Here is a 12,837-nt window from a genome sequence, read left to right on the forward strand (position 1 = left end):
GGTTTCATGGGGATCTGCCTGGCCAGCCCTCAAGTCCCTCTTGAAGACTTTTAGACTGTCACAAGAGACCAGAAAGAAAAACCACGTGCGCAAGGAACAAGGGCCAAGAGGCACGTAGTCCTGTTAATGTGGTATGGCTGCCGGCAGAATCTTCTGGAAAAAGAAAAAAAATTATAAAATGTCCCCTGAGATAGGCTGTCACAGATCATGGGGATGACAGTATTTGCTCACAAGCTGTCTGGTTCTCATTTTAGGACAAAACCAGGAAGTTTGAGGACTAGCTTAAAAACAGAGGAAAACAAAATAAGTTGATCTGGGTTTTTAAGCCTGCAGGCACGTTCTGCTTCAGTTGGCCCCACAGTGGGGGCTGGTGTCAGCCTTTGGTTTCATCTCCCACAGCCCCCACCCCCCACCCCTATCCCGCATAAGTGCATAGCCAGATGCCATCACTTGGAAAGAGCAAAGCTTGATCTCAAGGGGAAGTGGGGCGACTTAAAACTAACAAGGCTTAGCAGCTAGACAGAAAACGACTACAGCCCCTGTAAAGAAAGATGAGAATTCAAGACTTGAACAGGGCAAACTTTTTGATCCGCAATTAAGTCCCTAAAAACTACCGCCTCTGCTCACTTTGACCTTCATTCGGCTGAGCCAACCGGTGAATTACTGCATATCCTCCTTGGAAATGATGCTTACAAATTATCTCAGGGCATCCATATTCTTGGCCTCAAAAGTCTTCAAAATGTTTTTTTAAGAGGATGTAAACAGGGGTGCCTCACTGGTTCAGTCAGTTGAGCGTCTGACTCTCGATTTCCACTCAGATCATGATTCCACAGTCGTGGAATCGAGCCCCACATCGGGCTCCACGCATAGTGTGGAGTCTGCTTGGGATTCTCTCTCTCTCCCCCTTCTCGTGTGCTCTCTCTCTCTCTCTCTCAAAATAAAATAAAATAAAATAAAATGGAATAAAATAATAAAATAAAATAATGATATAAACAATATATGCTTGTTATAAAAATAAAAGTAGAAACAAAAAATTAGCCATAGTTCCAATACTCAAATGTTAAAGTGTTTCCTTCTAGTCTTTTTTTTTTTTTTTAATTTTTTTTCAACGTTTATTTATTTTTTGGGACAGAGAGAGACAGAGCATGAATGGGGGAGGGGCAGAGAGAGAGGGAGACACAGAATCGGAAACAGGCTCCAGGCTCTGAGCCATCAGCCCAGAGCCTGACGCGGGGCTCGAACTCACAGACCGCGAGATTGTGACCTGGCTGAAGTCGGACCCTTAACTGACTGCGCCACCCAGGCGCCCCTAGTCTTTTTTTTTTAATTTTAATGTTTATTTATTTTCGAGAGAGAGACAGAATATGAGTGGGGGAGGGACAGAGAGAGAGAGAGAGAGACACACACACAGAGAATCCGAAGCAGGCTCCAGGCTCTGAGTTGTCAGCACAGAGCCCAAAGCGGGACTGAAACTTGTGAGCCTTGAGATCATGACCTGAAGTGAAGTCAGATGCTTAACTGACTGAACCACCCAGGCACCTCTCCTTCCAGTCTTTTTATAGGTGTAGATTTATTCTTTTAACAGTTACTCTCCTTCTATATACAGAATTTTGTACACTGCTTTTTGTTAAATATATCTCACTGTTTTTTCCTGCTATCATATGGAAATTATGTTATTATTATTATTTTATAATAGTTCTGTTATGACTAATATTATTCATTGTTTACATAATTTTCCTTTATGTATATAGAATTAACATAATCTATAGAGTTAACTTAATCATCTCATCTGTTTTAGACATTATATTTGTTTCCTTTTTTTTTTTTAATGCTTTTATTTATTTTTGAGAGAGAGAAAGAGACAGAGCACCAGCAGGGTAGTGGCAGATAGAGAGGGACACACAGAATCCGAAGCAGGCTCCAGGCTCTGAGCTGTCAGCACAGAGCCCGGCACGGGGCTCGGACCCATGAACCGTGAGATCGTGACCTGAGCCAAAGTCGGATGCTTAACCGACTGAGCCACCCAGGGGCCCTATTCGTTTCTTATTTTTAAGTCTTGGGCGCCTGGGCGGCTCAGTTGGTTAAGCAGCAAACTTTGGCTCCGGTCACGATCTTGCGGTTCATGAATTCGAGCCCCACATTGGGCTCTGTGCTGACAGCTCAGAGCCTGGAGCCTGCTTCCGATTCTGTGTCCCCCTCTCTCTCCACCCCACCCCTGCTTGTGGTCTGTCTCTGTCTTTCAAAAAGTGAATAAACATTTAGGGGCACCTGGGTGGCTCACTCGGTTGAGCGTCCGACTTCAGCTCAGGTCATGATCTCACATTCTGTGAGTTTGAGCCCCGCGTCGGGCACTGTGCTGACAGCTCAGAGCCTGGAGCCTGTTTCAGATTCTGTGTCTGCCCCTGCTCCCCCCCCCCCAACCCCCACTCGTGCTCTGTCTCTCTCTGTCTCAAAAATAAATAGAAACATTTTTTAAAATATTTTTTAATGAATAAACATTTAAAAATTTTTGTTTTAAAGACTCTAAGTCTTTATTTAATTAATGTAAAAAATTTGGAGACTTTCACATCAGCCCTTCAGGTAAATCCTACCGGGATCTGCATCTGTAACCTGAGAGCTTGAAGCACCTATAGGACACAGACAATCAGAGAGGGCTGCCAGTGGACCTCATGGGGGATCTAGCCCCTCTTAGGCTGTAAGAACCATGGATTTCTGGTACAGGGTCTTGAAGGACATAGAAATTGCTTAAGGCAATGTCACTAGCATCTACCTCTGTATTTCCCCGCCAAACGTGGCCACAAATTCCATCTCCAGCCCCACATTTTCAAGCATCCTGGGGATAGTAAAAAACACTTTCAGTGAGTGAAAAGAACTGTAAAATAGAGGACGGGGCTACACTTAATGTGACAAAGCTGACGATCTCATTTTTGAAAAATTTTTAAAAATATTTTTATTTTTAAGAAATGTTTATTTATGTTTGAGAGAGACAGAGCAGGGGAGGGACAGAGAAAGAAGAAGAGACAGAATCCAAAGCAGGCTCCATGCTGTCAGCACAAAGCCCCATGTGGGGCTCAACCCCACCAACTATGAGATTCTGACCTGAGCTCAAGTTGGCCGCTTAACCAACTGAGCCACCCAGGCACCCCAAGGATCTCATTTTAAAACGTAAAGTATCTTGGGGCGCCTGGGTGGCACAGTCGGTTAAGCGTCCGACTCCAGCCAGGTCACGATCTCGCGGTCCGTGAGTTCGAGCCCCGTGTCAGGCTCTGGGCTGATGGCTCAGAGCCTGGAGCCTGTTTCCGATGCTGTGTCTCCCTCTCTCTCTGCCCCTCCCCCGTTTATGCTCTGTCTCTCTCTGTCCCAAAAATAAATAAACGTTGAAAAAAAAATTTTTAAACGTAAAGTATCTTACTGTCTCTCATTCTGATTTCTTGCTGGAGCATGCTGATTTCTTTTGGGCTCCTCTGGTCAGGTCATTTGCTAGAAAGGTATGGTTTGAGCTACAGAATGAGGGCAACAGAAGCAGAAAGGGTTGGCACCAGTCAGGATGGGCAGCGTCAGCTATGGACATAATTTTATCATTTACCAAATAGCTCACGGTTGTGTATGGTTGTCATTAAATATTTCATGCAAATGCTGTGCTCTTTCAAAGGCGAGACCTGTGTCACATAGAATATAGTTTCCAAGCATCATGGAGAAGAATATTTCACATACCAAGCATTTCTTAGTGATTATTTAAGAATGTGAACAATCCTGAGTTGAGTGCTATTTTTCCCATTTTGCATGAGGCAATTAAACTACAGAAAAGTGAAATCAATAAGTCTCCCAAGGGGAAATTGCTAATAAACGTTTGAGCCAGGATTAGAATCCAGGGCTAACTTCAAAGCCTGTGGGGTCTCTGTACTATATCATGCCACCTCTCTTAAACCTAATAGATAAACATGCTTGTAATAAAAGATGAGCTCATACTCATTGATTAAAGGTGGGGCTTTCTCTGAGTTCTGGAAGTCATCATTATGGGCAGGTAGGATCCACCGTACCATTTTCTTGAGGCCCTAAGGATAACCCATGAAGACTGGAGTCAGCCAAATCAACTGTGGATAAGGAGCTCTTCCATGAGGTGGTTTTAATGAGCCCGTGGAGGCTCTGACAACAGGAGCCCACAAGGAGTGCCCACCTCCCATTTTTCCCAAGGGGAGTCCTTGAGACACATGGTGCTTGATGAAAATGAAAACAATTCGTTTAATGTGTTTTTTAATCCCTGTAAAATAGAATGATTAGGTCATAGTGTGTTTTCCCACTGGACTTGAGTTTTGTGAAGTCAAAGACCATACTTATCTTCTTCATTGCTACATTCTCACTCCCAATACCCTGTTTCATCCATAGTAGATGCTCAATAAAATTTGTTAAATGAATGAATGAAAATAGTATCTTACCAAGTCTGTGCCAAAGGCGTGGACCAGAGTTAAGTATGGTCATGATCAACTCCCTGGGTATAGATGTGTTTCTCAAGATGTATAGTTTGAATCGAGGTGGTCCAAAGCAGGGTTGGTCAGGGAGTGTGTGCAATCAGCTTCCATTTAAAAAAATTTCAAAAAAAAATTTTTTAACGTTTATTCATTTTTTGAGAGACAGAGCGCAAGCAGGGGTGGGGCAGAGGGAGAGGGACACACAGAATCTGAAGCAGGCTCCAGGCTCTGAGTTGTCAGCACAGAGCCCAATGCAGGGCTTGGACCCACAGACTGTGAGATCATGACCTGAGCCAAAGTCAGATGCTTAACCGACTGAGCCACCCAGGCGCACCCCCCCAAAAAATTTTTTAAGGTTTATTTATTGTTGAGAGAGAGAGAGAGACAGAGCATGAGCAGAAGACGGCCAGAGAGAGAGGGAGACAGAACCCAAAGCAGGCTCCAGGCTCTGAGCTGTCAGCACAGAGCCTGACATGGGGTTCAAACTCACGAGCCGCGAGATCATGACCTGAGCCGAAGTGGGACGCTCAACTGACTGAGCCACCCAGGTGCCCCAATCAGCTTCTATTTTTTAAATATCCATAATAAATTCTTGGTTGGGAAGCAGGTAGCCATCTGACTTGGAAAGTGAAGAGTTTCCTTTTTCCCCTGTTCTTACAGCATGGAGGAATAAACTTACTCTTTTTCTCTTCTCCTCGATTCTTCAATCAAACTGGATTTATGCTGGGCTTAGGAAGAGAATCCCTCCTGCAGAGAATGCTTACAGCATCCTGCTTGTTCCCCAAAGGGAAAATTTTGGCTGAAAGTATACATTAAGCCCCATCATTAAGCAATTAATATTGTGCCCAAGAAACAAAAAGCAAGAGCATTACAAGTGGATTTTGTCATAATCCTACATCTCCCAAACGTGTAAACTCCAGGAAAGTCCAGATCCCCAGCAGGAACCCATCTGCTATATTTCTGGTGTGATACTCTTCTGTTTATATTTGCTCATTTCTCTCACAGAGTGCCAGGAAAGAAAAAGTGATATTTAAAAAATTCATCTGCTAGTATTTATGCAAACACATTTCTCTCCAAGTGTGGGTTGAGCAGTGTGAACGAAGCAGACACAAATGTCTCCAATGGACCACAATGTCCCTTTAATGAAGAGAAGAGAGAAATATATATGCCTGGCAGATTTAAAGATCAGAAGACAGGAACTGTCCTCTGACCAGCCACCCTCGATGGGGAGGAGTTGTGGGACTTGAGCCCCAGATTTGGGGGCTCATTTGAATCTGTCAATGAATCTGTGGAACGTCTCCTCTGAGCTAGCCAGTTAGGAGATCACAAAAGCTTAAGATGCCTGGTTGAGGGTGTAACAGTAAACAATTATAAGACACCATGTCACTGACATAAGGAGAAAGGAGAAGAAACTTTGGTTAAGCCTCAATTATGTGCCAAACTTTTTGCTGAGCATTTCACGCACATTATTTTGTTTAATTCCGACCCCTTTCCTATGATACCATCATCCTCGTTTTTCAGAACCAGCATCACAGCAGCCAAATAATTTGCTCGACAGGCTATTTCGAAAATCAATGCTCTTTCCCCTATATCATACATAAGAAACTTATAAGGCTTCAAATCCAATGTTACATGTGTTTGTTGTCTAAATAGCTAACATTTGCTGAGTGCTTTTTAAAAAAATATTTATTTATGTATTTTGAGAGAGAGAGAGAGAGCGTGCGCACATGCACAGGCCCGAGTGGGGGAGGGGCAGAGAGCGAAGAGAGAGAGAATCTCGGGCTCCTCTGTGCTGTCAGAGCAGAGCCCAGTGCAGGGCAGGATCCCATGAAGCAAGGTCAAAATCAAGAGTCAGACGCTTCGCCAGCTGAGCCACCCAGATGCCCCTGTAGAGGGCTTTCTATGAGATAGGCAGAGGTCTAAGTTCTTTATATGTGTTAACTTTGTAACCATCCTATGAGGTAGATATAGCTATTGTCTATCCCTCATTTTAAGGATGGGGAAACCGAGTTTCCATACAAATAAAGTCACTCAAGGCACAAGGAAATAGCAGAACCCAGTCTGGACTCCAAGCCCGCACATTTAAGCCACACATGTACTCCACTGCCTCTCCTCTGAGGAGTCCTTCTAAGCACCTTCTAGAATCCCACTCTCCCCTTCAACCACCCCAAGCCTACACTGATCTGGTGGAGACAATATTCAGCAAACACAGTATTTTGATTCCTCTTAATCCCTCTTACAGCTCGTATCCCAGAGGCCCGCCTGGAGGTGTCATACTTCAAGCAGGTCAGGATGGTTACAAGCTTGAAAAACCCTAGATGATCTACACTCTTTAGAAGTCCAACAACCAAGCACTATGATTTTAGAGTTTCCTCTTTAGTATAAAGAGAAGATTCCTCTGTTTGTGATGGGGGCCGGCAGGCCTCCTCTTCCAGCCCGATGCTAGGAGGAGAGGCTGGCTGCAGGCTACGCCCAGAGTCCCCTCGTCCTCGCCTGGCTTCTTCTATCCAGGTCTCTGCCTGAAGGAAAATGAGATAAATTAGAAGAATCAAGGCAGGAGAGCTCTTTCCCATTCCCTGTGAAAGCCCTTGTTAGGGCGCCATGGTTAAAAGGGTAGAGCAGTGAGAAGAGGGAGCCAGGGGCCTGGTCTCAGAACCAAAAGTACCACTTACAGAGAAGCAAGCACAAGAAGGGAAGAAACTGAGATTGCGCCTTAACCCAAAGATTCCGAGTTAGGCCTAAAGGAGCTGCTTAAATCATTGAATGACTAAATTTTAAAACCTATTGAACTAAAATTAGTTTTTCCCTCCAGCTACCCAGCAGGTGTAGGATCATAAGGGATATCAGGGTGATTCAGAGAGAAAAGAAACTATGTGTTCTTTACACATCTGAGTGGAGTGAGTAATTGTGAATCCTGGTTTACACATGAAAGGGTAAGCAGATGTGAGTTTCAGCAGTCAAAGTCAAAAGCGGAGGCTCCCATGGCTTCACTCCCTCCCTCCTCCACAGTGGAGTAGGGTGCAATCCCCAGGACCTTTCTTTGAAGACCTGGTCTCTCCCCAGTGAGGTCTACATACTTATATTTAGACAATGTGAGAACACGTTCAATGGGGAGCCTGGCTGCCCCAGTCGGTACAGTATTCTACTCTTGATCTTGGGGCCGTGGATTGGAGCCCCACACTGGGTATAGATTACAAAAAAAAAAAAAAAAAAAAAAAAAGAACACGTTCACTAACCTCAACCACCGTGTTCAGTGTGGGTAAACTGCCTGCCTGCCTGCCTGTCTCTGGTGAGTCGGTGATGATGGTGGCATCCTCTGGGTCCAAAAAGTAGAATTGCAGCCACTTTCTATTGCCTGTGGCTGTCCAGGACACTGACCACCAGAGAGTGGTAACCCACAGCTGAGAATGAAGATCTGGGTCTCCAGGCATCCATCATTCCCATCACAAGAGGAAGGTGCTGGAGATCCCCTGAGGAGAAGGAAGGAGAGGAACAAGGCTGCAGTGAGAGGGATCAGCCTCAGCAGGCCTCTAAAGGGTTAACGAGTCTGTGGGTAAAGGGACCCAGTGCTCTGTGTGGCAGAAGCCTGCCGTTACTCTATAAATGGAAAATGAGAAGAGAAGCCTCTTCTTCTCCATGTGCAGGAGTGACAATTCCTATCTCTGTACAATCTTTCCTGAAAACAGGCTGCAGAAAGTGTAGTTGATAGGTGCCCAGGTTCAAATCCCGGTTTTGTCACTTCCTTCCTGTGTAACCTCGGGCAAGTTACTTAACCTCTCTGTAACTTCCATCTGTACTTTCATCTGTAAAATGGAGAAACTAATAGTACCTTCCTTATAGGATGGTTAGAGGAATAAATAACACATATAAAGCCTAAAGAACAGTTCTTGTCACATAGTAAGCCCTCATTCAATTTGGCTTGATTACTTTTTTGACAAGGGTATAAAAAGTATCCTTTTGCAGGTCCTTCCAGTTTACGGTATCCCTAAAGGTGCTGGAAAGTGACCGAGGGTAAACTCCAATAAGATTTTTCACCAAACAAGTCATCGAGTATCTCCCTCCATAGGCCAGTGACCTTCAGAGGGACCTGTACTCCACACCCTGGTGTGGCCTTCAGTCAAAGAGGGTTTCAAAATGAGTTTGACATCCTGACCCTTCCTGTCATTGGACATTCTGATAACCATGTTGTGTAAGAAGACAGTACCAGGCTACTGTCCTTTTCCTGTTGAAGGCTGAGTTCAGGATCAGGTCAGTCTTCGTTCAAAACGGGCACATCAGCGACACAATACCCACCGAGGGAATGTGGAGTCAGGAAGCCCTGGGTTTTCAATTCTGGCCTCATGGCTTCCTAACTACAAGAGCCCAAGAGAGTTGTCTTTCGGAAGGGGGATAATAATACCTACAAAGTAGGGTATCGTGAGGGAGAATTAGGTTCTTTATATGACGTGACCAGCCTAGAGTTGGCACTCAGTAAGCGTCAGTTCCCACTTCCTCTCGCCCTGTTTCCTGCTGGGGAGGGAGCAGTCATCAAATAATGCGGCAGTTTATTTTTCTCCCACTTATCAGAGGCGAGAGAGCGTGAAGATGGGACGAAAACATGCACCCATTGTTCTAATCTTTTCTACCTGGTGAAAACTGTCCATCTGTCTCTTCGAGCCCTTCACAAAAATGATCGATGTTCAGCCAATCCTGAATTTATCTGCCTGCTCTAAGACCTCTTGAGCAACCTAGGAAAAAGTGTCCTGTTGATCTCTATCGAAGGTGGAAACAAATCAGGTCTCAAGAAAATTGACCCCAGGGGCGCCTGGGTGGCTCAGTCGGTTAAGCGTCCGACTTCAACTCAGGTCATGATCTCGCGGTTCGTGGGTTCGAGTCCCACATCAGGCTCTGTGCTCAGAGCCCGGAGCCTGCTTCGGATTCTGTCTCTCCCTCTCTCTCTGCCCCTACCCCGCTCACACTCTGTGTCTCAAAAATAATAAATAAACATTAAAAAATTAAAAAAGAAAAAGAAAATTGACTCCCATATGGCCCTTCCGAAAGTTTGCAGGATGTGTGCAACATCCAAGGGGGCGGGGCAAGGGAGGCCAGGGATCAGGCCCGGCCACCGCGCTGTGATGCTGCATCAGCAAGGGAGGAGGTCGTACAAGTCCTGCTAGCTTATTACTAGAGTGTGAAGGGCAAAGATGAGTCTGCCGCCAGTCCCCTCGAGCTATATTAATTCACAATCACAGAGCTCAGATCCACTCAAGCACCCAACTGCCAAACTCACCCATGCTTCACCCCTACGGTCGCACCTGCTCCATTTTCTTCAACTGCCAGAGAACTTTTCTGAGGGGGAGCAGAGGCCAAGGACCTGGGGCCTCTGGGATGGGAGTCTTCTTTGCTGCTGACACATACACGAGCTGACATGGAGAAGTACAGCTGCTGAGTCCAGAAGCCACTTCCCAGAGATGACAGAGGGACCCAGTGCTGGGTTCCTGGAATACCTCTGATTTGGTCCAGAACCTCGAAGCCTTCCGTGCCTGTTTCCCAGCATGTGTGGGAAGGGTAATGACAGCCAAGGCAAATTGCTACCTACTACCCCACCTGTCATCACTCGAAGTTTGAAGAACTTGACCAACTTCAGACTGCTGTGGAGATTAATGAGTATTTACCATGTATTTAGAGATAAAAGGTGCCAAAATTACCTTGCGGGGCGGAGGCAAGCAGTAGGGTGTTAGCTAGGCTGTAGTGAAGATTTGACAGACTGTTCCTTTAGCTTGTCAATGGAACTCTAATTTTTGTTAAGGTAGAACATTTTAGATAACAATTGTTTTAATTATTTATTTTTTCCTTTGTGAGATACTTCAACCTCACTCCTTCCAAGTCCGAGGCGCGAACGGTTGTGTTGGAACACCAAACCCACTCCTCCCAGGTGACTGGTTCAGGACTGAAATGTAAAAAATAGTGAACATGTTTTCAATTCTTCTTCATACCATGCCTGCTAAAGAGATAGTACCTGGCTCCTTCCTCCCTGCCTCTCTTCCTTCCTTCCTCCCTCCCTCTTTTCTTTTCCTTTCCTTAAAAAAACATTTTTTTTACTGTTTATTTATTTTTGAGAGACAGTGAGAGACAGAGCACAAGTGGGGGAGGGGCAGAGAGAGAGGGAGACACAGAATCCGAACTAGGCTCCAGGCTGTCAGCACAGAGCCCAATGTGGGACTCGAACTTGTGAACCACAAGATCATGACCTGAACTGAAGTCGGACTCTTAAGCAACTGAGTCACCCAGGCGCCCCTCCTGGGCATGAAGCCCAGGGCCCAACACAGGGCTTCGACTCACGAACCTGAGATCAAGACCTGAGCTGAGATAAACACTCAGATGTTTATCCAAGCCCCCCAGGCACCCCTTAGCGTCTCTTTCTTTTCTTTCCTTCTCTTTTTAACAAAACGAGTAAACATTTCATGGTTGAGACTCTATTCAGCTTTTGCTCCCGTTCAGCTTTTGCCCCAAAAGCTGTCTTTGCTTTTTTCAGACGAGCTTCATTTCACGCTCATTTTGGAAATGCAGATGTTTATTTGCTCCTGGGCCACTTCTTCCTTGCCTCTCTACTCAAACTTCAAGAGCACAAAGGAAAAGATTGCAATGATCATTTGTAATCGGCCGTTCCAAACCTCTGATGTAAGTAAGAGAGGGCAAAGCAGGCTAGAGAGTAGGCCTCGGCTGCTCTGCTCACAAAAGCCGTGTGAAAAGGAGGAAGTGGGAAGAGGCCCGGTGGCTGTGGTGCAGACCATCAGCAAAGTCAGCACCTACAGACTGATGAAGACAGCAGAGGAACCTGTGCCTGGTGCCCCACAGTGAAACTGCCTATCAGTCAGTATCAGGGGCTGTCGAGCCCAATTCCTGCACACCGTCTGCATTCCTCGCTGCTGTCAGTGACACAGACATCCTTTGAAGCCGGGAGGCTGCTTCCCGTGGGCCTAAAGTCTCTGCCTCATGCTCTTGTCCACGTTCTCCCTCAGCACCGGGCTTGAATCCAAATTCTTCTTGGAGGTCCCTGCTCCATGCTGGTGCTTCTCGAAATCAATTCCCAGCGGCCAGAGTGTCCAAGGTTTAAAATGAAAATCAAATGAAAGCAAAATCATCAAAACAAATACAAATGAGTCCCCACTCCTGACATAATTTTGATTTCTGGATGTGTTGACAATGCTACAGTTCCTACCTACTTCCCATCTTGCACTGACACTTGCTGCCTCTGGCCCTTTTCCTTCTTCCTCCTTTTGGGCCAAGCCATTGACAACCATTCCACAAAATGGTTGAGCAGTGAAGTCCCTGTCTTACATAAACTTATCCTTAAATCAAGTGTAGTTAAAACAATCTTGGGCCCTTTATCAAAAGGGGTCAGCAATGTGCTTTGAAACATCCAGGCCTGTCACCTCTCTGAACAGACCTAGGGTCATTTTCTGACTCATCGACCTCTCTGACTCTGGTTTTCATGCTGTTAGGCTACCTTGGGGTTAGTTGTGAGACAAAGAGCTACTGACAGAGGTTCGAGTTAGTAGCGATAATACCCCATTAAACCTCAGACGGACGGCTGACGTGGTTTCTTACCTGCCAGAAATCAGCAAACATGGGAGTGGAGTGATTTCCAAGACTCAAGATTTGCTGAGTGGTCCTCATAGCTAACAGCTAACAGCTAACAGAGGAAGGGGACACCCAAAATAAGCCTATCCAGTGAAGTGTTGGGCACAGTTGGCCTACTAAGGATGGTGGTTTGCACATCTTTGTATTTTTGCCATCATTTGGGCAGGATAAACATCCCCAAGGGTCCGTTTACCCCAAATGGCCACCACTTACCAATGCAAAAACAAACACACTTACGTTTGTTTATTGAGAAGAAAACCAAAGCTTTGAGAGAGGATAGGGACAATGTCTTTGGATCCCCAGGACCTAATGGCTTCAAAATATAATTATTGAGGTCATTGATTATTCTGAGGGTTAATCATACATGATTCTCCATCCTTTCAGTCTTGGAACTGTCTGTCTCAGAGGGCAACTCTCTGTCTCAGAGTATAGCCAGGTAACAGATTATGGGTCGATCAAATTCTCAATTTTTACAAAACCTGGAAGGAGGAGGAGAAGAGGAATAGGAGCCCGAGCCTCACCAATGCTGAGAATTAATTAACTGATTCGTTCATTGATGTGTTTTAAAGATGTTTCCCTCTAAAATTCAGTGGGTGGGGGGGAGGGGAAAGGCAGGTCCAAAGTGGTCACCAAGATGGCCAGAAACCCAAATACTGTTACAGGCAAAGGTCTCAGTACAAGAGCAAAGAAAATCAGGCAGTAGGATTGGACTGTGTGTTTCTGAGGTCATGTCAGCAGTCTCCTG

At 45.5% G+C, this 12,837-nt stretch overlaps 1 protein-coding gene across 1 annotated transcript in view; it reads left to right on the top strand.

The window, feature by feature from the left end:
- Positions 1-12,837, top strand: part of RAP1A (RAP1A, member of RAS oncogene family) — a 165,286-nt gene that overhangs the window by 59,845 nt on the left and 92,604 nt on the right. The window lies entirely within an intron of this gene.

Source organism: Puma concolor, chromosome C1 (genome assembly GCF_028749965.1).
Source record: "Puma concolor isolate L17-30 chromosome C1, mPumCon1.1.hap2, whole genome shotgun sequence".
Classification (NCBI taxonomy): Eukaryota; Metazoa; Chordata; class Mammalia; order Carnivora; family Felidae; genus Puma; species Puma concolor.